Source organism: Mus musculus, chromosome 4 (assembly GCF_000001635.26).
Source record: "Mus musculus strain C57BL/6J chromosome 4, GRCm38.p6 C57BL/6J".
Lineage (NCBI taxonomy): Eukaryota > Metazoa > Chordata > Mammalia > Rodentia > Muridae > Mus > Mus musculus.
Genome location: NC_000070.6, coordinates 42,669,161 through 42,689,735, shown reverse-complemented (window position 1 = coordinate 42,689,735; position 20,575 = coordinate 42,669,161). Strand labels below are relative to the sequence as shown.

General features: G+C 51.3%; 1 long non-coding RNA gene across 1 annotated transcript in view; it reads right to left on the bottom strand.

The window, feature by feature from the left end:
• 4930578G10Rik (RIKEN cDNA 4930578G10 gene) overlaps nt 1-19,446 on the bottom strand; it is a 201,517-nt gene extending 182,071 nt beyond the window's left edge. The window contains exons 1-2 of the long non-coding RNA NR_155456.1: nt 19,281-19,446; nt 10,700-10,789 (exon numbers count right to left, since the gene is read on the bottom strand). This is a non-coding gene — a long non-coding RNA (RIKEN cDNA 4930578G10 gene). The remainder of the gene's footprint in view (nt 1-10,699; nt 10,790-19,280) is intronic.
• Between the last annotated feature and the right edge of the window lie 1,129 nt (nt 19,447-20,575).

The window sequence follows — 20,575 nt, the reverse complement described above, 5'->3', positions numbered from 1 at the left end:
TGAGGTGTCTGGTCACCTGGATGCCTGCACTCAGGAAGCAGAGATGGGGATGTTGCCACCCTGTCCTCTTGGATTCGTCTGGCAATGGTGCTGTTCACAATCAGGATGTGTTTTTCCCTCTTTGGTCAAACCTTTCTGGAAGGTACCATTGTAGACACATTCCAGATGTGATTCTAATCCAATCAACTTGATGACAAAGACAGCTTATCACAAGTACCTAATATTTTATTTCACAGTGCTGGGAATTGAACTCAGGTCCTCACACATGCTGGAAAAGTGACCTGCACCAGGCTCCATCCCCAGGCCATGATGAGGTTTTCAGTGTCTGTGGGTGTAATATATAAGACAGCAACATAAGAGGGGAGATACACCAAACCATATAATAGTAAGGTGGTTTTCCTAAAAGAACATAACTTTTAAAAGGAAGAATGTTGGAGGAATCATATCATCCAATTGTGAGACTTCCTATAAAATATAGTGATCTACATAATGTAGTAAAAGAGAAAGACCCATTAGCGAGACATATAGGAGAAGATCTACACAGTACAGTAGCTAATATTTGAATTTCTGTATCAGAGAAACTTGACAAAGATCTTTTTTCATCAAGTGGTGTTGATTGTGACATCCTTATACAAAAGGTCAACTACATCCTAAACCTCACACCACATATAAAACTGATTTATAGTGGGTCCCAGTGTCACAGTGCTTGTCTGGCCTGCTGGAGGCCTGCGTTAGACTCCTAACCCAGACAGAGAAACACCACCTTCCCAAACAAAAAAACTCAAGCGGGTTGTAATTGAAATGTGACACATAAAACTATAAAGCTTTTAGAAGAAAATCCTTGTGACCATGAATCAGGATAGAACTCTTAGATGTGATACTGAAAGTATAAATGGACCAGGAAAAATATTAGATTTCATCAAAATGAAAAAAAAATCTGCCAAAGATACCATTTTTTAAAAATGAAAGAAAGCAAGAAGAGGGGAAAGTAAAGAAATGGTGCAGCAGTTAAGAGTGCCTGCTGCTCTTCAGAGACATGAGTTTAATTCCTAGAACCCATGCCAGGTGGCCTATGATTATCAATAGCACAGCTGGTGGCCACATTCCAGTGCCCCCACACATGAGCACACATCCACATGTAGACACACACCCCTACGCATAATTTAAAATGATAAGAATAAGAATCAATGTAAAGAAAAGCTATAGTTGGCAGGAAATGATTGTAAATCAAACAAAGTATTTATTTCCAGAATATACTTCACTTATTTAAAAATTTAAAGTTAGTGTAAGACTCTGGTGAGCTTTAGCTACCGAGGACCCCCTGAGTGAGCCACATGGATCTGGGGATCGATGCTAAAACAAGAGGTATTTATTGTTCCTGTGCACTGGGGTCATCCTGCACCTGAAGGAGAGGCAATAACCTCAGGCAGCCCATTCAGCAAGTTTTTATACAGTTTCCAGGGGGCAGAATGGAGCACCAGCAACTAGGCACAATATGATTGGCAGAACAGTGTGACTTTTAAATTGATTGGTCTCTGCGGGTGACCAATGGTTGGTCCCCCCTCCCTTCTGGAGGGGAGGGGTGCCTACATGCTTCACGACCTCTCTCTTCGAGGGGGAGGGGTGCCTGGTGGAATTTTCCAAAGGTCCTGAGCTGACCTCTTTACCCCCCCACCCCCTTTTTTCTTGTGCATGTTTCAATCCCGAAGCTATTGCTGGTATTCTGATTTCTCATACTACTGGTCTTCTGTATCTAGTTCTTTGTATCTCTGCTTTAAGATCAGTAGCTGGACTGTACCTATGCATTCCTTAACAAAAGTGGCCAAGCAGTTGCAAATGTAGGGGCCAAAAGTCAGAAGTAAAATCAAGATGACTAAGAAGCCTAATAGGGAGGAGATCAGGGTGGTAACCCAAGGAGAATTGTTAAACCAGGATTCAAACCAACCTTGGGTTTTCTTTCTTTCTCTCTTCCACTTGGCTAGTCCTTCTTTCACCTTGGCCCAATGCTTCACACCTCTAGGTAGCACAGAAAAAGTGGTTGGCCCCCTAGCACTAATGGGCCTGCTGCTAGCTTCTCCCATCTCGAGGTCACACATATATGGGGGTTTCTTGCAAGAAACTTCTCAAATTTGAGTATCCTCACTCTAAGCCCCACCCTCCAAGGCCAATTCTGAGACACAGTTCAGATTTACATATCCCACATCCCCCACATTTGGGCAATCCCTCCCAGTGGACACCCCAGGGGTCAAGGCCCACTGCTAAATCACAGAGATCAAAGACAAATTCCAGCCACCAGATACAATGTGGGTGTTCCTCTGTTGTGGACCAAGTCACATCCCTAGTGGCTGAGAGAACCTGCCAAGTCACCCCAGTAGGGTTGTGGGGGCTGCTGAGACTCAGCACTGGAAGATACACCATGGCCATCTCAAGGTTTCTTTGGCCTTGCAGAAGGGGGTTGCTTGGGTGTTTGGCTGCTATCCAGTTGGCATCAGGCACAGGTGCTGGTCTGACATGAACCCAGGAAGTTACTCCATCCACTTTAATGGAGGTCTGGGTGGTCAACAACACCAGGAACAGCCCTCTCCACTTTGCTTCCAAGTTTTCAGCATGATGTCCCTTAACATATACCCAATCTCCAACTTGGAGTACCTGTGCTATACAGGGCACTGAGTTTAGGCCACAATTTCTGATGGGTGATCTGGAAAGCTTGCAATCAAGCCATGAGATTCTTGTCAGTCTGCAAAGTCACTCTGAGGGAATCAAGAGTGGGGGTCAAGGGAGTGGGAGTCCCATACAGGATCTCAAAAGGGGTCAGGTTCAAATGGTAGGGGGTATTCCGGGCTCGGAACAGGGCCAGGAAAAGGAACACCACTCAGTCAGTGCCAGTCTTCAAGGTCAATTTAGTCAAAGTCTCTCTTAAGGTTCTATTTATTTTCTCTACCTGCCATGAGTTCTGGGGACAGTATGCACAACGGTGCTTCCAATTAGTCCCCAATGTCTCTGCCAATCCCTGACTTACCTTAGAGACAAAAACAGAACCATTGTCTGATCCAGTTACCTTGGACACTCTGAATCTCTGGAAAATTTCCTCTCATATCTTCTTGGCTACCATGGTAGCTGTTTCCTGCTTGGTGGGGAAAGCCTCAACCCATCCATAGAAAGTATCTACAAACACTAGAAGGTATTTGTAACCATATTTTCCTGGCTTAACTTCTGTAAAATTGACTTCCCAGTATACTCCAGGCCTCTCTCCCCTAGGTCTTCTGCCCTGTTTACCCTTGGCCGCATAAGCATTCACTTGCTGGCATACCGTACACTGTTCTCTCTAGCCTAAAACCTGAGGTCCATTACATAGACTTTAGATCCCTTGACTGCTTGGATGAGCTCCTTATCTCCTAACTGAGTCCATCTGTGCATTTGGCCTAGTAAGTCTTTTGCTTGCTTTCTAGGGGGTATAATTTTCCTTCTTGTGTGCACCATTGCCCTTCCTTCTCTAGGTAGTAGTTGGTAGGGTGAGTAGCAATCTGAGTCCTTTCTTTTCCAGTATATTCTAAGTGAGGCCATTCTTTAGTCCAGTCCCATTTCCCAGTGGGTGTCTCTTGCAGGCCCATAATCTGGATAGGCTCCTGCATAGCCACTTCTCAAGCCTGGTAATTGCCTCGGGCCTCTCTCTTGGTATATAGCCCCATGGTTGTGGGCTGTGGCAAAGCCATACCTGCTATCCATGTTGATGTTAATCTTCTTGCCGGCCCCAAGTTCCAAGGCTTTAATAAAGGCAATTAGCTCTGATTTCTGAGCTGACATGCCAGGGGTAGAAGTTCCACCCAGATGACCTTTGTGCCGTCCACCATGGCAGCACCCGCTCATCTCTGACCAGCATGGAGAAAACTGCTCCCATCTGTAAAGCAGGTAGCCTTGGCGCCCCACAGGGGTCAATCAGGGAGGTCTTTCCTCCACCCATAGGCTCTCCTTTTGGGCCAGTTAGTTGTGGCCCATCGAGCAGGAAATGTATCTGGGCCCCCACCTTGGAGAGTAAGTCTTGCCCCAACAGAGGGTAGGGACAGTAAATAAGTGGGATACCTGGCCCATCCTAATGTCCACTGTTCTTTGGTTATATACATCTTGGTACCAGTAGCTTCTTGGACTCAGGTTTTTTGCTGGAGACTGGCCCATCAGCTTGGAGGAGGACTGAGTGTTGGGCCCCTGTGTCCATCAAGAATTGAGTGGGTTTCCCCTCCACTCTGAGTTACCCTGGGGAGGGGATCTGAACCCCATCCTCCCTAGACACTGTCTTCCCCCAGGGCTAATACCTTTGCTGTTTTCCCAAGACCTGGAATTGCCCACCTCCAGCTTCCATTTGTTAGGGCACTCTTGGGCCCAGTGGCCTCTCTCCTTGCAATATGTGCACTGTGCACTGGTCCTCTTCAAGGGCTTTTCTGTCTCTTTTCTCTGCTTTTCCTAACTACTATAGCCAGGACTCTATAGATTCCTTCCCTGTCACTTTCCTTCCTTCCTTCCTTCCTTCCTTCCTTCCTTCCTTCCTTCCTTCCTTCCTTCCTTCCTTCCTTTCTTCCTCACTCTCTTTCTCTCTCTCTTCCTTCCTTTCTATCAGTAAGTATATTTTTAAAATTTCAAAGTACCAAAAACTCTTTGAAGTTAAACATTAAGAAAATGCTAATTTCGAGCACAGTGAGAAAAATTATCAATAGAAGATGATTTTAACATTTTCAACTGTTGATATTCAACAAAAGAATAGTTATTTTTTTAAGATATACTTTGCTGTTATGTCTTCCTTTTCAGTTCTGATTTTGTTAATTTGGATACTGTCTCTGTGCCCTCTACTTAGTCTGGCTAACGGTTTATCTATCTTGTTGATTTTCTCAAGGAACCAGCTCCTGGTTTGGTTGATTCTTTCTATAGTTATTTTTCTTTCTATTTGGTTTGATTATTTCCTGCTGTCTACTCCTCTTGGGTGTAGTTGCTTCTTTTTGTTTTAGAGCTTTCATATGTGCTGTCAAGCTGCTAGTGTAAGCTCTCTTCAGTTTCTTTTTGGAGGCACTTAGAGCTATAAGTTTTCCTCCTACCACTGCTTTCATTGTGCCCCATAAGTTTTGGTACGATGTGTCTTCATTTTAATTAAATTCTAAAAAGCCTTTAATTTCTTTCTTTATTTCTTCCTTGACCAAGTTATCATTGAGTAGAGTGCTGTTTAGCTTCCATGTGTGTGTGTGATTTCCCTTGTTTTTGTTGGAATTTAAGACCAGCCTTAGTCTGTGGTTATCTGATAGAGTGCATGAGATTATTTCAATCTTCTTTTATCTGTTGAGGCCTGTTTTGTGGCTAATTATATGGTCAGTTTTGGAGAAGGTACCATGAGGTGCTGAGAAGAAGGTATGTTCTTTTGCTTTAGGATGAAATGTTCTATAAATATCTGTTAGATCCATTTGGTTCATAACTTCTGTTACTTTCACTGTGTTTCGGTTTAGTTTCTGTTTCCATGATCTGTCCATTGCTGAGGGTGGGGTGTTGAAGTCTCCCACTATTACTGTGTGGGGTGCAATGTGTGCTTTGAGCTTTAGTAAAGTTTTTGTTTGTTTGTTTGTTTTTGTTTTATGAATGTGGGTGTCCTTGCATTTGGAGCATAGATGTTCAGAATTGAGAGTTCATCTTAGTAGATTTTCCCTTTGACCAATATGAAGTGTCCTTCCTTATCTTTTCTTGATAACTTTGGTTGAGAGTTGATTTTTATTTGATATTAGTGTGTTTCTTGGGACCATTTGCTTGGAAAATTGTTTTCCAACCTTTTACTCTGAGGTAGTGTCTGTCTTTGTCACTGAGGTGGGTCTCCTGTATGCAGCAAAATGCTGGGTCCTGTTTATGTATGTTAGTCTGTTAGTCTATGTCTTTTGGGGGGAATTGAGTCCATTGATGTTAAGAGATATTAAGGAAAAGTGATTGTCCCTTCCTGTTATTTTGTTGTTAGAGATGGAATTATGTTTATGTGGCTATCTATCTTCTTTTGGGTTTGTTGAAAGATTACTTTTCCAGGGTGTAGTTTCCCTCCTTGTGTTGGTGTTTTCCATCTATTATCCTTTGCAGGGCTGGATTTATGGAAATATATTGTATAAATTTGGTTTTGTCATGGAATATCTCTATGGTAATTGAGAGTTTTGCTGGTTATAGTAGTCTAGGCTGGCATTTGTGTTCTCTTAGAGTCTGTATGACATCTGCTCAGGATCTTCTAGCTTTCATAGTTTCTGGTGAGAAGTCTGGTGTAATTCTGATAGGTCTGCCTTTATATGTTACTTGACCTTTTCCTCTTACTGCTTTTAATATTCTTTCTTTGTTTAGTGCATTTGGTGTTTTGATGATTATATGATGGGAGGAATTTCTTTTCTGGTCCATTCTATTTGGAGTTCTGTAGGCTTCTTGTATGTTCTTGGGCATCTCTTTCTTTAGGTTAGGGAAGTTTTCTTGTATAATTTTGTTGAAGATATTTACAGGCCCTATAAATTGGGAATCTTCTCTCTTGTCTTTACCTGTTGTTCTTAGGTTTGGTCTTCTCATTGCGTCCTGGATTTCCTGGATGTTTTGGGTTAGGAACTTTTTGCTTTTTGCATTTTCTTTGACTGTTGTGTCAATGTTTTCTATAGTATCTTCTGCACCTGAGATTCTCTCTTCTATTTCTTGTATTCAGTTGGTGATGCTTGTATCTATGGCTCCTAATTTCTTTCCTATGTTTTCTAACTCCAAGTTGTCTCCCTTTGTGATTTCTTTATTGTTTCTAATTCCATTTTTAGATCCTGGATGGTTTTGTTCATTTCCTTTACTGGTTTGATTGTGTTTTCCTGTAATTCTTTAGGGGATTTTTGTGTTTCCTCTTTAAGTGCTTCTACCTGTTTACCTGTGTTCTCCTGTATTTCTTTAAGGGAGTTATTTATGTTCTTCTTAAAGTCCTCTCTCACCATCATGAGAAGTCAATTTAGATCTGAATCTTGCTTTTCCAGTGTGATGGTGTAAAAAGTTAAAGTTCAATAAAAGAATATAAAGAATTTGAGGCGCCAGGGGGGTGGGGGATAAGGAACCCAGATGACAGTGCCCCAAAGAAGGTAGATACTGGAGCCAAAGGAAAGCCAGGCACTGGGGACTGCAGAGAGCTGGGAGGTGTGGACAAATGAAGGCAGGCTTCGGGGATCAAATGAAACTAGGCAAGAGGCCCACAGGATGTGAGAAGAGAGAGATATCAGGAACTCATCCCCCTGTCTAGATGTCACCCCCACACCCTAGGCCTCTCTCTCGGTAGCCCCTTCCCCCAGGCCGATGGACACAGCCAGAGCCCCCTCCCCTCTCAGAGGCCTGGTCCGCCTGCAGCCAATGGGCCCCGGCCCCATCCCTGAGACCTCAGGAAGTCCCAGTCCCTCCCACCGGCTGCTGAGGCAGGGGGGGCTGGGGAGAAAGCGCAGAGAAGAGAGACAGCTTGGCAGGGGGAGCGCCGAGCAGCCGCGGGGGGCGGGGGCCGAGGAAGGAGCGGGAAGCGCCGCGGCGGGCTGGCGGGCTGGCGCGGGCGGGGGTGGGGGGGTCCCCGCCGCGGCGGGGCGGCGGGGTGACAAGTTCTCGGCCCCGCGGCCGCGCGCACTGACCTGGGTCCCCGCGCAGGCGCCCGGCCGGTGCTCAGCGCTCCGTGGGTCCGACCGGCAGCCTGCGGGCATCGGTCCCCGGGGCTTCCCCACCCCCGAGGGGCCGGGCCGGAGAGCCACGGCCGCGCCGGAGCCAGCGGGCGAGCGAGAGGGCGAGAGGGCGAGCGGGGAGGCGAGCGGGCCGGGAGGGGGAGGCAGCGCGCCGGGAGCCGAGCGAGCGAGCCGAGGCAGCGAGTGAGGGACGGCATGCAGTGAGGTCATCCTTTGAATCTAATTGTCTGAGTCAGGAGGAGATGTGGCACTTGATGCTGGGGGAGGGGCGGGGAGGGGACCCTCGGCATGGCCAGGGGTGGCGGGCTCCGCTCCCCCAAACCCGCGGCTTGGATGCGGGGTTCGGAGCTGACCTCTGCTGCCCGGGTACCAGCCAGCCAGCCTGGAGACGCGCATCTCAGTTCCAGCTCTGGGCCACCTTCCTGTCCTCTTGGGAGTGATGGGAACCTGCTGAAGCCCAGGTCATCTTTCCACATTTTTTTAGGGAATGGTAGACATTCCGCCCCCCACCCCCCCGCGCCACTCCCAGTCATAATTCTGCCCTCAAGGAAGAAGAGTGTACTTCAGCCCTCCACATTGTCTCTGTACTTCAGGAAAATGGGCCTGGGACTCTTCTCCCAAGTTTACCTGCACTGGTAATCTGGTGGGATGTCGAAATTGAGCCCCAGTCACGGCCTTGCTCTCTGGGAAGAACCGTGCAGAGACCAAAGATCCCCCATCCCAATAAACGCCCCCCCCCCCATTCTTGCTCTATTTGCTCAAGCCTCCCTCATTCAGGAGGGCCAAGCAGGGCCAGTCTCCAGGAGCACCAGGAGGCTACCCAAAGGAATCAGCTGCTCAGACTGTAGTGGGGCAAGTCAGCAGCTAGGCCTCGGGCTGGTGAGGCTCACACACCCAGGCGTGTACACAGAAGTACATGCACACATCTGCACACACGGGCGGACGGGCGCAAGGATGGACCAGGAGGCTAGGGATGCTCTCACCGAGGGGCCACGTGCCCCTCCCCTCGCCCCCGTGGGGGAGGGGTGATAAATATTTAAGGGGCTTTTAGCTAAGAAGGGGCTGAAGCCGGGGGAGGGAGGGGGATCCACGCTGCCTGATTAATGGGGTTACGGGCTTGGATCAATCTGTCCGCCTGCCGCTCCCTCCTTCCCTCCTCCTCCCTCCCTCCGCCTAATGCGCTTTATCAGGAGACGTTTTTCTGACTTGGCAGCGTCGCGTTTTAAATAGACCCATTTAGAGCTCGGGTTGGGGGAGAAGAAGGGGGAGGTGGAGGGAGACAGAGATTGAGACGGGCAAGGAGACAGAGACAAATAGGGAGAGAGACGCCCGGAAGAGAGAGACAGCAGTGGGGAGGGGGGGGGGAGAGAGAGAGAGAGAGAGGCAGAGGAGAAAGGAGAGGCTGAGGGTAAGACTCCCATAGAGGCTGAGATCGAGGGAGGTGATGGGAGGCCAGAGCAAAGGTGGGGGCTGCAGAGCAGAAACAAACACAGAAAGACCGAGAGAGGAGAGCAGGCACCAGCAGCCAGCGGAAGCCCAGAGAGAGGCTCTCTGCAAGGGCTGAGTGCTAGCTTGGGAGACAGCAGATATCTTTTATTTCCAAAAACAGTTTTTCATCCACTTTGTTAAATTAAAAAGCTGTTTTTAAAGTGGCGCTGGAGGTGCTGCGGGGAGCGTGGACAGAACTGCCAAGGCCTCCTTCCTCAGCCCCACAGAAGCAGCTCCAGCCTGAGCCCCTGGGGTGTCTCCAGCTCCCCTGCTCTCTGCGATCCTCTGAGATCCCCAGGGACAGGGTCAGGGCATCTGAGCTACTGTTCACTGGCAGGAAGTCCTTCCTGCTGTCTGGCTTCAGTCTCTCTTGCTGTAAGGAGTTTCTCTCTCTCTCTCTCTCTCTCTCTCTCTCTCTCTCTCTCTCTCTCTCTCTCTCTCTCCTGAGCACGACCTTCACTCCTTAAGCCTCTCTTCTAGCTCCCTACAGTGCTCCCAATTTGGGGGTGCTTATGGCCAAGTAGCTTGTTTTTCTGGTAGGACATCAGATTCCCAGATATACTCCAATAAATACCATCTATTATTCTGTAAACCCATTTCATAGCCCCTCTAGTTTGAACACACTTCTAACATAGACCCCACCCCATGTCCTTAGGGCCTCTGGGAGGAATGAGGTGGGAAGCCTAATTTACAGTACAGCATCTCTTCCTCCTTCCTCCTCTGGACCCCTGAACCATCTAAGCTCCCCGGAAGGCCATGTGTCAGCCTGGACTACCCCACTCCATCCTTAACAACATGCACTCCTGGTTTTGAAGGGTTGGTCGCCCCCCCCACCCCACCTCTCGCCTCCCTGCCCCACTGCCCCAAGCCGGGAAAATGGCCAGTCTGTTTGGGAGCTGAGATGAAAAGCCCAGCCGGCCTTTGTGGGCCTCTGGCCTTTGTGGGCCTTTGGCGGGTTTTGGACAATAGGCCCTTCCTTTCCGCTCCAGTGCCTCAATTCCTCAGATGCCCCCACCCTGGGGCTGCCAATCCAGGGGCCTTGCCTGCTTGAATGAGAGGCAAAGAGGACGAGACTCAGCCCCACTGCTGGCCCCACAAGACTTTTGGACCTGCCATTCCATCTCCTTCAAGCTCAGCTACTCCTTCAAACTCAGCTACTCCTTCAAGCTCAGCTACTCCTTCAAGCTCAGCTGCTCCCCCAGTGGAGTCAGAGAGATGTTTTAGGGGCAGAGAGGGAAGGAAGGGGAAGACACAGATAGCAACAAGATGTTCCTAAATCTGGTATTCAGCATCCTCCACACAGAAGGGTATCCTGACTAGTGCTGCCCTTTCCTGTGTGATGGAGGATGAGTTTCTTTCCTCCTCTGGAACTAATATAGGGCCACAAGGAATCTCAGGCCCCAGGTCTTGGGAGACAGGACAGGAGAGCTGCAGGAGCAGGTCTCAGGTCTGTCACTCAGGGCCCAGTGCACCTGCCTGATGCCCCAAGAACAGCTTGCTCTGCATGGGCTCCCAGCACCTACCTCGTTACCACCAGCTGTTCTCCACACACATCAATATTATCCTCCTCTCCAGACCAAAGTCTTCCTGGGATGATGTGACAGGGCAGGGTTCTGGAAGGGCAAAGGACATACATCAGGTCAGAGAAACCACAGGTCTTCCTGGAGCCCATCTCACACTCACAAGCCCACTCTTAAGGGAGGCCAGCATCTCAGTGTTCTCATCTGTTAAATGGGAACAGTTACCTCGGCGCACTGTTTTGATGACTCAGCACCTGAGCAGTTGCTAGCGGGTGGGCCTCAATCACAGCTAAGTGAGAACACTCACCTAGCATGGGTTCCCCAGCATGACACCCCACCCCCCCCAAAGCTAGCTGTTATTATCATATCTCTGCCAGAAGCAGATATGCCTGGGAGAGGAAAAAAAAGCAGTATAGTCTTCTTCTACCAGCTCTTTGCTGACTTCAGTTCTAAACCACAGGGACAAACAAAGGGCACAAGATAGGCCTGACACCACTCACAGATACATACCACAGATTCCCACACAGGCAGGGTTCAGGCAGAAAGGCCCCCACATCACACACGCTCGCGAGCGCGCATGCACACACACACACACACACACACACACACACACACACACGTGTCACGGGCGCTGGCCTCGATGCCCACCGTCCCCACATCCTCCAGATCCCCACCGTGACTTCCTGAGCATCCAGCATGTGCCGGAATTGTTTAAGCAGCCATATTTGCAGCATCCTCTCTTCTTGGTGATCCCTCCATGAGATGGGTGCTAACGTAATTGCCACTTGACAGCAAGCAAACAAACAAACAAACAAACAAGCAAACAAACAAAAAACCCTGACATTCAAAGATATTAAATAACTTACACAAGACTGTAGGTCTGACCACTCCTGGAGCCCAGAACGGAATCCGTACCCCTCCCCACTCCACCTTTCCATGCCAGTCTGCCTCTGTAGCTCTCACCCACTTACACAGTGCTAAGGGTATTTATTCTTTTCGGTCGTGCTGGACCCATGCTAACTCATTAAGCCTATCTGCAGCATCAGCTCACAACTGCCCAGGTCCTTGGCTCTGCAGTTTTTACATTAAGTCCTAACTGACGGCTAATTTACCCCCTTACACAGGCTCTCCCTGTATAGATTAGAGATTTTCTGGCCCCTGCCTCAGGGAAGTCAAAGTGTTTGCCCCTACACCCAGCTTAACGTACACACACCCTTCCTTTATTCTTACTTACCTTATGTGCATGAGTACTTTGTCTGGGTATATGTATGTGTTTTGCTTGTACACATGTACATCATATGAGCACACGGTGCCCTTGGAGATCGGAGGAGGGGTTTGGATGCCCAGAACTGGAGTTACAGGAGCCGCCATGTGGGTCCTGGGAATTGAACCTGGGTCCTCTGCCAGAACAACCCTTAAGTTACATTTAAAAACAAAACTGTATGTTGTGTATGTGCATGTTCCTAAGTGTGTGTGTGTGCACCACATGTGTGCAGGAGGCTGCAGAAGTGTCAGAGGTGTCAGATCCCTTTAGCTGAAGTTACAAGCCATGTGGGTCCTGGGATCCGAACCTGGGTCCTTTGCAGGAGCAAGTTAGTGCTCTTCACCGCTGAGTCATCTCTCCAGCTCCTTAACTTACATTTTTGTGCCAAATCATCAAAACAACATTCTGAGGTAGCCTTATTTCTACTCAGTAGTGAGAACACTGTGACAGCAAAAGCTGATCTTCCCAAATGGTGCAAATGGCCACTGGCAAGGGCCCTGGGACTTCAGAAAACCTTCAATGAATTCTGACCACTCAATAGACCCCTCACCTTCTACAAGTCCCCAGGAGATATTAAGGGTCTAACTGCTTCCTCAACAGGTCCCAGAGTAAATCTGCCAAAGGTATGATTAGGGGCCTACATGCACACTCATGAGAAAGAAAAGGGACTCTGTCATGGAATCCTGCCCAGAAACCAGAAACATCACTAACAAGAGAAGGCCAGTAACTAAAACAGTGTGTTAGAGACACAGGCTGGCTGGTGGTGACAGATACCAACACACCAAGACACAGGCCCAAAAGCAGGGAGATAGAGGGAAGGCAGACAGACATCAGGCCAAAGAATGACAGGTAGCTTGACACAAAGACAATGGCAGTAGAGAGGGGACAGGCTACATGAAAACACAGACAGATACACACTGACACGCAGAGGCATAGATAATTATAGACCCATCTGACCTTCACAAGAAAATAAAAAACAAGTCAGACTTAGGCTGTGTGTGACATGTATGTGCGTGTGTGCATGTGTTGGGGGAAGCATGCAGTATCTCCACGCACATTACACCAGCTGCTTCCAACAATCTCATCTGATTAATAATAAATGCCCTGTAATTACAGCTGCTCCCCCCAGCCCTTCTTCCTGTTTTTTTTTTTTTTTTTTTTTTTTTGTCAGCTGCCGCCAGGCCAGCCCCCTCCCTCCCCATCATGGCTTCCATGACCCTCTCTGTCCTCACCTGCAGCTTTCTAGAAGAAGGAGAGAATGTGAGCTGACAGGCCAGATTCCCGCTCTGCAGGGGCTCCCCGGCTCTCTAACCTGGATGAATGCTCTTAGGTGCCAAGCAAGATTTGTCCTCTGCATTCCTTCCTTCTCAGCTCCCACCCCCCACCCACCCCCACACCTGTGTGTCACTGGCACTCCAATATGGCTAGAGAGACACACAGGTGAGCTCTCCTCAGTTACCCTCACTCTCTTGCCAAAGATGTCACCACTCACAAGCCACTTACCCTTGGAAACCCAAGAGGCTTAAAGGCAAAAGGAACCCAGACAACGGACTCCCCCACTTCCACCTCACCACTCAGGGCTCTAAACATCCCAGTCTCCTTGGTTCCCCATTGCCCCCACGTGCCCCCAAGTCTACCTCCTCCCAGGCCTCCCACCACCAAAGCATCTCTATCAGAATCAGCCGCTTCTATGCCGATCTGTTTCTAATCGCTGGGGCCTGGTTCACGCTTGCACCCCCCACCCAATATTGATTCCATTATTTGGAGAGACATTGACGTCAGGAGTCTGGATGGGTGCCAAAACCGCCTTCTCTCCAGGCCTGGGCCAGGGCCCAGCGCCCCCCCCCCCCCCATCCTGCGATTTCACGGAGGGGCGTGGAAAGGTCAGCTCACAGGCCAAGGTCACGTGGCATCTGCCTTCCCATACTGGACTCCTTTTGCTGTTTTTGGGACCACCATGCAGTGTTGTTCCTCCTCCTGAGGAGAGGGCCCACACAAAGGCCTGGGGTCAGAAGTGAGGTACAAGTCTACAAAAGGGGGTCTTACTGAAATCCTTGCTAGGACTTGCTGCACAAAAGGCATTTGGGAGAGCCAGTGGCTCAGGAGAGGGTACTTAAGGAAGCCACTGTTTACTTACCACACACACTTGCTAGGAACTTGAAAAGCCGCCACTGACTTTTCGTTCTGGTGTTGGGTGCTCTTACCCTGCTAAGGAGGAAACTCCCTGTAGTGTTAGGATTACCAGTAGCCCTAAGCTAAGTATTGCCTTCATTTAACTAACCACACACAACTGATCTAATAAAGCTTTGCTCTGTATGGATTAGAGGCCCTGCCCCTCCTGCGTTGCCCACCGAAGCCTGCCTCAGTTTCCCCTGCTCAACTTTCACTCCCAGCCTCTCCTAGGAGACTCTCACCATGAAGTGGGTGTGGGTCTCTCCTTATCTCTCTCCAGCTAAGGTGCTGCACAGGACCCCAACAGCAACTCCAGGCCTCTGGAAGGGCTGCACATGTTTTAGGGTCCGTGTTTTCAGACAAACATTAATAACCAACCAAGAGACAGTCCACCCTGCCTGAGCTTCGGTGACTTGGATATGGGGGTCCATTCTCCAGACCTACAGAGAATTAAGGACACACTCTACACCACAGGAGAATAGAAACTGGGGAGAGAGCAGAAAGACCTCCGATCACTGCCTCAGGACCAGGTTACTGTCTGCTGCGCTCTCGCTCTCTCTCTCTCTCTCTCTCTCTGTCTCTCTCTCTCTCTCTTTCTCCCTGTCTCTCTGAGGGAAGAGGGGCTTTCCTTATTTCCATCTTTCAAATGACTCACTGACCCTTTGAACCAGGGAGCGGCACAAAGAGGAGCCCCTGGGCCTCGAACCTGAAACCCCGAAGGGTCCCCCTCTCACAATCATGCCTCCATGTGGAGAATCCACTTCCGGCCAAGCACCAGGAACATAGTCCTGCCCACAAGAAGCCGCTTGTTTGATGGAAGAGAAAAGGCTTTGTTTTTTTATTACTCGTCCTTTCTGCATCACAGGCAGGGTACAGCGGTGACCGTGGCAGACCCAGAACCCACACAGGCAGCACTAGCACCTTGCTGTACAATGCAAGGAAAGAACACATAAGGGTATGGCTGGACCCTGCCTGGAATCAGCAGGAATCTGTCCCCAAGTCCAGGGACTCTCCAGCACATTCCCAAGACACAGATAGGCCCTGCTGCTTAAAAGTCACCACCACTGCCTGACTTCAGTTCCTTCTGATGTAGTCGTAACCTCAACTTCTGGGCACTGGGTCCCTACAGCTGTGGGGTCGAACATCTGCTCCAGTTCCTCCTTTTGCCTTTGGGCAGCTTTTGCTTTTGGCTCTGATGACACCCCCTCCCCAAACCCAGCAAGGCTTTAGGGGCTCCCTTTGCCTGCTGCAAAAATAAAGGGGGACAATGACCCCTTGCTCTCTACCCACAGTTCCTCCCCACAGGAAGCCAGAGCCAATGTGGGTGTGGTCACCCAGGGCCACAGGAGTTCACTGTCCCTCCCTCCCCCCACCCCTGACCCCACAGTGGGCTCTGGAGGAGGGGGGTCAGTCCACTTCAATCTTCTTGCTTTCTGGACCCCCTCCCCAAACCACGCACACATGGTCCCCCCCCCAACCAATCTGCATTTCAAAGAAAATTCACTCCATATGTTTCCGATTCATTTACACTTCAACTCGCTATGGGGGGGCAGAATGCAGAACGCCTTGCCTCCAAGCCCCCCCCCCACTGCCCCCATAGGGAGGCTGGAGTGCATGTGTCCAAAGGGACACATCTTTCAAGGCTATGGAGCAGTTAAAGCCGGACCACTTCAGCCTGATGTGCCCCCTCCATGATCCAAGTCCCTACTGTGTAAGCATCTATGGGGCTGGGGTGGGGGTAGTATGCCTCAGGTGGTCCCACCACTGGTCCGCATCTATGGGGCTGGGGTTGGGGTAGTATGCCTCAGGTGGTCCCACCACTGGTCCCCACCATGGGCTGTGAAGTCCAAGACCATTTCTCTAAAGCAGGTAGAGTCCTGGGAAGGGCTGCAGCCTGGACTCCCTAGGGCTAGTGTTCTTTTAGGGAGCAGGGAGGGGGATGTTGTGTATTCCTGGGTAAACACTGGAGCCATGAGACATAACATGGCCCCTACCCTTCTCCAGCCGGAGCAGAGGAGAGTAGAGAGGGTGCAATTAGAGACAGCCTCTTCTCTCCCAGAATCACTAATGCACCTGGGAGCATTCCTGAAGCCCCAGCCCCAGCCTGGAAGATGAGTGGGTTGAGGGGAGAAGCTGTCTAAGGACTTGAGTCTCTCACCCCCACCTCCCCGCCGCCCTGATCCTTTCCACCACAGAAAAGGTGCCCACAACTATTTAAGGAATATTTCATGGCACATGGAGGAATCTGACAGTTCATTGACCCCTGTACCATCAAACCACTCAGACATTCTGCCAAGAGCCTAGTTGGCTGGTAGAAAGGCTTGACTTGCACAGTGTCTCCCACCATCTTGTTCATCAGATAGATCACAGCCCGTGTAAAAGACCAGAAATAAACAGAACCAAGCGGACGCCCCGTCTTCACCCCGGACATGTCTCTGTTCCTCACCTTGATTCCCCTGATGCGGCACCACAACCCAAAGAACATGCCTGGGAACACATGACAAAGTCTCAACTCCCCTGGCACTGTGTGGGTCTGCATGTGAGCCACAGGATGGAAGTGGGAGTTTCGTGCGAGCGTCAGGATCTAATGTCAGTCTGAGCATGAACTCTAAGATCAAAGTGTGGGGTTGTATGGTTCTCTGGCAGTGTTGGAGGGAGAGCCAAGAAAGATGGGTGCATGAACCAAGGTCCTGAGGTGTGTCCCTGACTGTGGGTCGGAGAGGGTCAGAAAGTAGGCTCAGAGACCGACTGAGCCCCAAGTGTGAATTCTTGGCCTTCGGGGCTTTCTGGGTGTGAGTCCGGGTTTCCCTTTTAAGTATGAATGTCAAGCCCTCAGTGCCTCTAAAAACCCAAGTGTTTCAAAATCCAAGCAGGATAAGCTACTTGATTACAGGAAGAAGTGAGAATTCACAGTGTGGCCACTACAGTTCTAATACGCTTCTAAGCAGGAACACCCAGATCCTCCTGTGAATCTGAGTGAGTGACCCAGATCCTGGTATGAGTTCAAGGTTAGCCCCTTGAGTCTAACCCTTCAATTCCCCAGGTGAATCTAAGTGTGAACCAAAGGTCCTCACATGACTCCACGTGAGCGCTGTTGAACTTGAACTCGAGCCCCATTTGTAGAGTTGGGAGTCATAGTGGGACTGGCTGGCACAGAGGGCATGGCAGCCTGACAGGAACTGCAGTGTCCTGAGAGAGCCCTTGCATTCACACGGGAGTTCAGCATTCTTCCTGCTGAGTCTGAGTTTGAATATGGGCCTCTAGTCTCAGTGTGGCAGGGCCCCTGAATGAACGAGTCAACCTGAGGACTCCGGGGTCTTACAGAGTCAAGAACTGGGGTACCAGTTCATGAACCTCACGGAGCTTCTGTGGGCCAGTTCTAAGTTTGGAATGTGAACCCGTGAGTGAAAGGATACAGATATGCAAGTGTGAGCCCCCGACGAGAGCAGAGCTGATATTCAAGCACCCCCCCCCCAAGGGAAGTGTAAATCTACATGTGAATCCCACTCCCCTGGTGTGACTCTGAATGCAAGCCCTCCGAGTGTCACCCCCACCCCCACCCCCAGTCTCTGCAAGGAGCTTAAGTGTTCCAGTGTGAATCTGAATGTGAATTCTAGAGCCCCAGGAAGTCTTGAGTGTGAACTTTAAACTCTTAGTCTTTGGGTAGAGTCAGAGTCCCGACTGGAGTATCAGTTCTGACAGAGTCTGAACCTTTAGCTCCATCTTAATCCCTCCTAGAGCCTCAGAAACCGAGAGAAAGGATTTGTGTGGGCTGTCAGAGTGAAGACAGGGACAAAATATGAGACTCACTGTTCTCCTCACCTCCCAGATCCAAGCTAGCTCTGCATCTCCACGAAGAGCCAATTGGGCAAGCCCCCAGGGTCAGACACACAAAAATACACCCTATGTTTCAGACCGCAGGACACACAACAGTTGACTAACGCACAAACACTCTGTATTCTCAACTCTTACCACCTCAGAGGATAGGGTACACAAATACATCCTGTGACACAGACAAATATATCACAGGCAGAACAAGTTGTGTTAAAGACACACAGCATACAGACACACGCCCAGTGTTGCCGGCAAGATGCTAGACTTGCGTGCACAAACACATACATACATAAATGCGGGGTGAGGGGGATGAATTCTCAAACAGAGAGACTAGACAGAAAGAAAGAAAATCCTGAATTTTCAACAAGGCGTGAGAAATAGTCCTGCCCGCCTGAAGCTACTGGAGGGGGGAGGGGGGCCAGGGAGCCAGAAAGCTAGACGCTGGAGAAGCTCGCAGAGGAGAGGAGTCGTGGAGAGCTGTCCGTCTGGTGACCTCCTCGCGGCCCAGCCCCCCACGCACCGGGAGATACACTACTCTATACAGCCTGGGGACACCCAGAAACACCGGAGAAGGCACACATGGGCAGACTCACAAAAGAGACACTTGGGGATATGCCACGGGCTTGGAATCACACACACCAGAGGACTTACAAAGAGACACACTGAAAGGGACTCACTGCGTGCAGATACATCCAGGCGGACTCATGAGAAAACCATAGGCAGGATCACACCGACACACACACACACACACACACACACACACACACACACACACACACGCCCCACACGCGGATTCACACGGATACCCAAGGCACTGGCAAAAGCGCAGCCATCCCTTTACACTCCCGGGCACTTTGAAGTCCAGATATTTCCCCCTCGAGAAAGAAGCAAGCTTTGGGTGCGTGGGGGGTCACTGCGAACCCCCTAGCTCTGGAATTTTCCCAGACCCCGCGCATGCTGCTCAAGGGTGGGAAGAACAGGGACACTAGGACTAACCGCCCTGGCCACCTCCCTCCAGCCCTGATCGCCCAGCTTCACCACCACCACCACCACCACCACCACCACCACCACCACCACCACCACCACCACCACCACGCCCAACCCCTGGCGCGTCCGGACGTAGGGGGCTGCTGCTCGTGCGCCCCCGCCCCCGAGTTTGCGGGCAAAGTTTCTCGTGAACTTTCCTACCTCCCCCGACCGCGGGGCCCACGCGTGTCCCCTCACTCACTCTACCCGCACGCACGAGGGCCGCCGGTCTGTCCGCCTTGAGCGTTCGAGGGTCAAGCCTCGCGCAGACCGCCGCGGAACACTCACCGCGCCCTCGGGCCACCCGGGCTCCGCGCCGCGCCCTTCGGCCGCTGCAGGCGGGGAGCGAGGCAGGAGCGCGGAGCGAGCACTGCGGCCGGATCCCACTGCCGAACCCCGCGCCGCGCCGGCTGGAGCCGCCGCCTCCACTGCCGCCGCCGCCGCCCGCTCTGCACCGGCTCCTCTGCTCTCCGCGGCTTTAACCCCCCCATCCTCCTCCCTCCCTCGCGCGCTCCCTCCCTCCTTCCCTCGCCCATGTGACCGCGGGCGCCCGCTCGGCCGCGCGCGCCCTTGCTCCCCTCCCCCTCTCGCCTTGTCTCCCCGCGCCTCCGCTGCCGCGCACCACGACCCCCCCTCCCCGCCACGGCCCCCGCGCGCCTCCGCTTTGGCACGTTCCCGCGCCTGGCACGCGCGGCACGCTCTCGGGGGCACGCTCGCCCGCGCCGGCCTGTGAGCCCCCACTCCCACTCGCCCCGCGCAGGCAGGAGCCCTACCCCCCGCTGGCACGCTCGCCCGCACTGGCACGCGTGGCCCCCTCGCATTCGCCCTTTCTCCGGCGCGCCCTCTGGACGGCTATGGACCCCGTGCTTCACGCGCGCTCGGGCCGCGGGTCTTGCAAACGCGCGCGCACACCCACACCCACTCCGCCCGCTCTCCTAGGGCGGCCGGGAGCGCACCCACCCCCGAGTGATCGCTCATCACACTCTCAGCTTTGGCCAGGTCTCTCCTGAACACACGGTCGTCCGTTCTGTCCCTCAGTGTCTCACACGGACACTCTGGCACACCCGGGACCAACTCTGGGGTCCTTCTAGCATCCTCGAGAGGAGTACCAGACAGAGCCCCCAGTTCCCATAAATCAGCCCGCTCACTCCTCCCCTGTTTCTACCACCCCCATCAACAAGCCCCTCTTGGTCCCTTGTCCGGAGTTAACGGGTTTTATGCTTCCATGACTCCAGCGGACCAGGATGGATACCCAGGCCCTTGCCATTACTACTCATTCCCTAGGCCACCGGGCCTGGAAAGCGGCCTCCAGGAGAGAGCTAGGGAAGCTGTGACTTAACTGCCTGGTAGGACGGTTTTAGGGCAGGGCATAACACTCTGTGAGCTGAGCTTGGCTCTGGCACACACACACACACACACACACACACACACACACACACACACACCCCGCAGCCTGGGCCTTGGAGGGCGGGGGCAGGGTGTTCACTTCACTGGACCTAGGTAGGCCCCTGTTCTGTCTGCAATATGGGAGATTAAGGTTAGACAACCTGATCAACTTCTGAGGCCACACGAACGCGCATTAG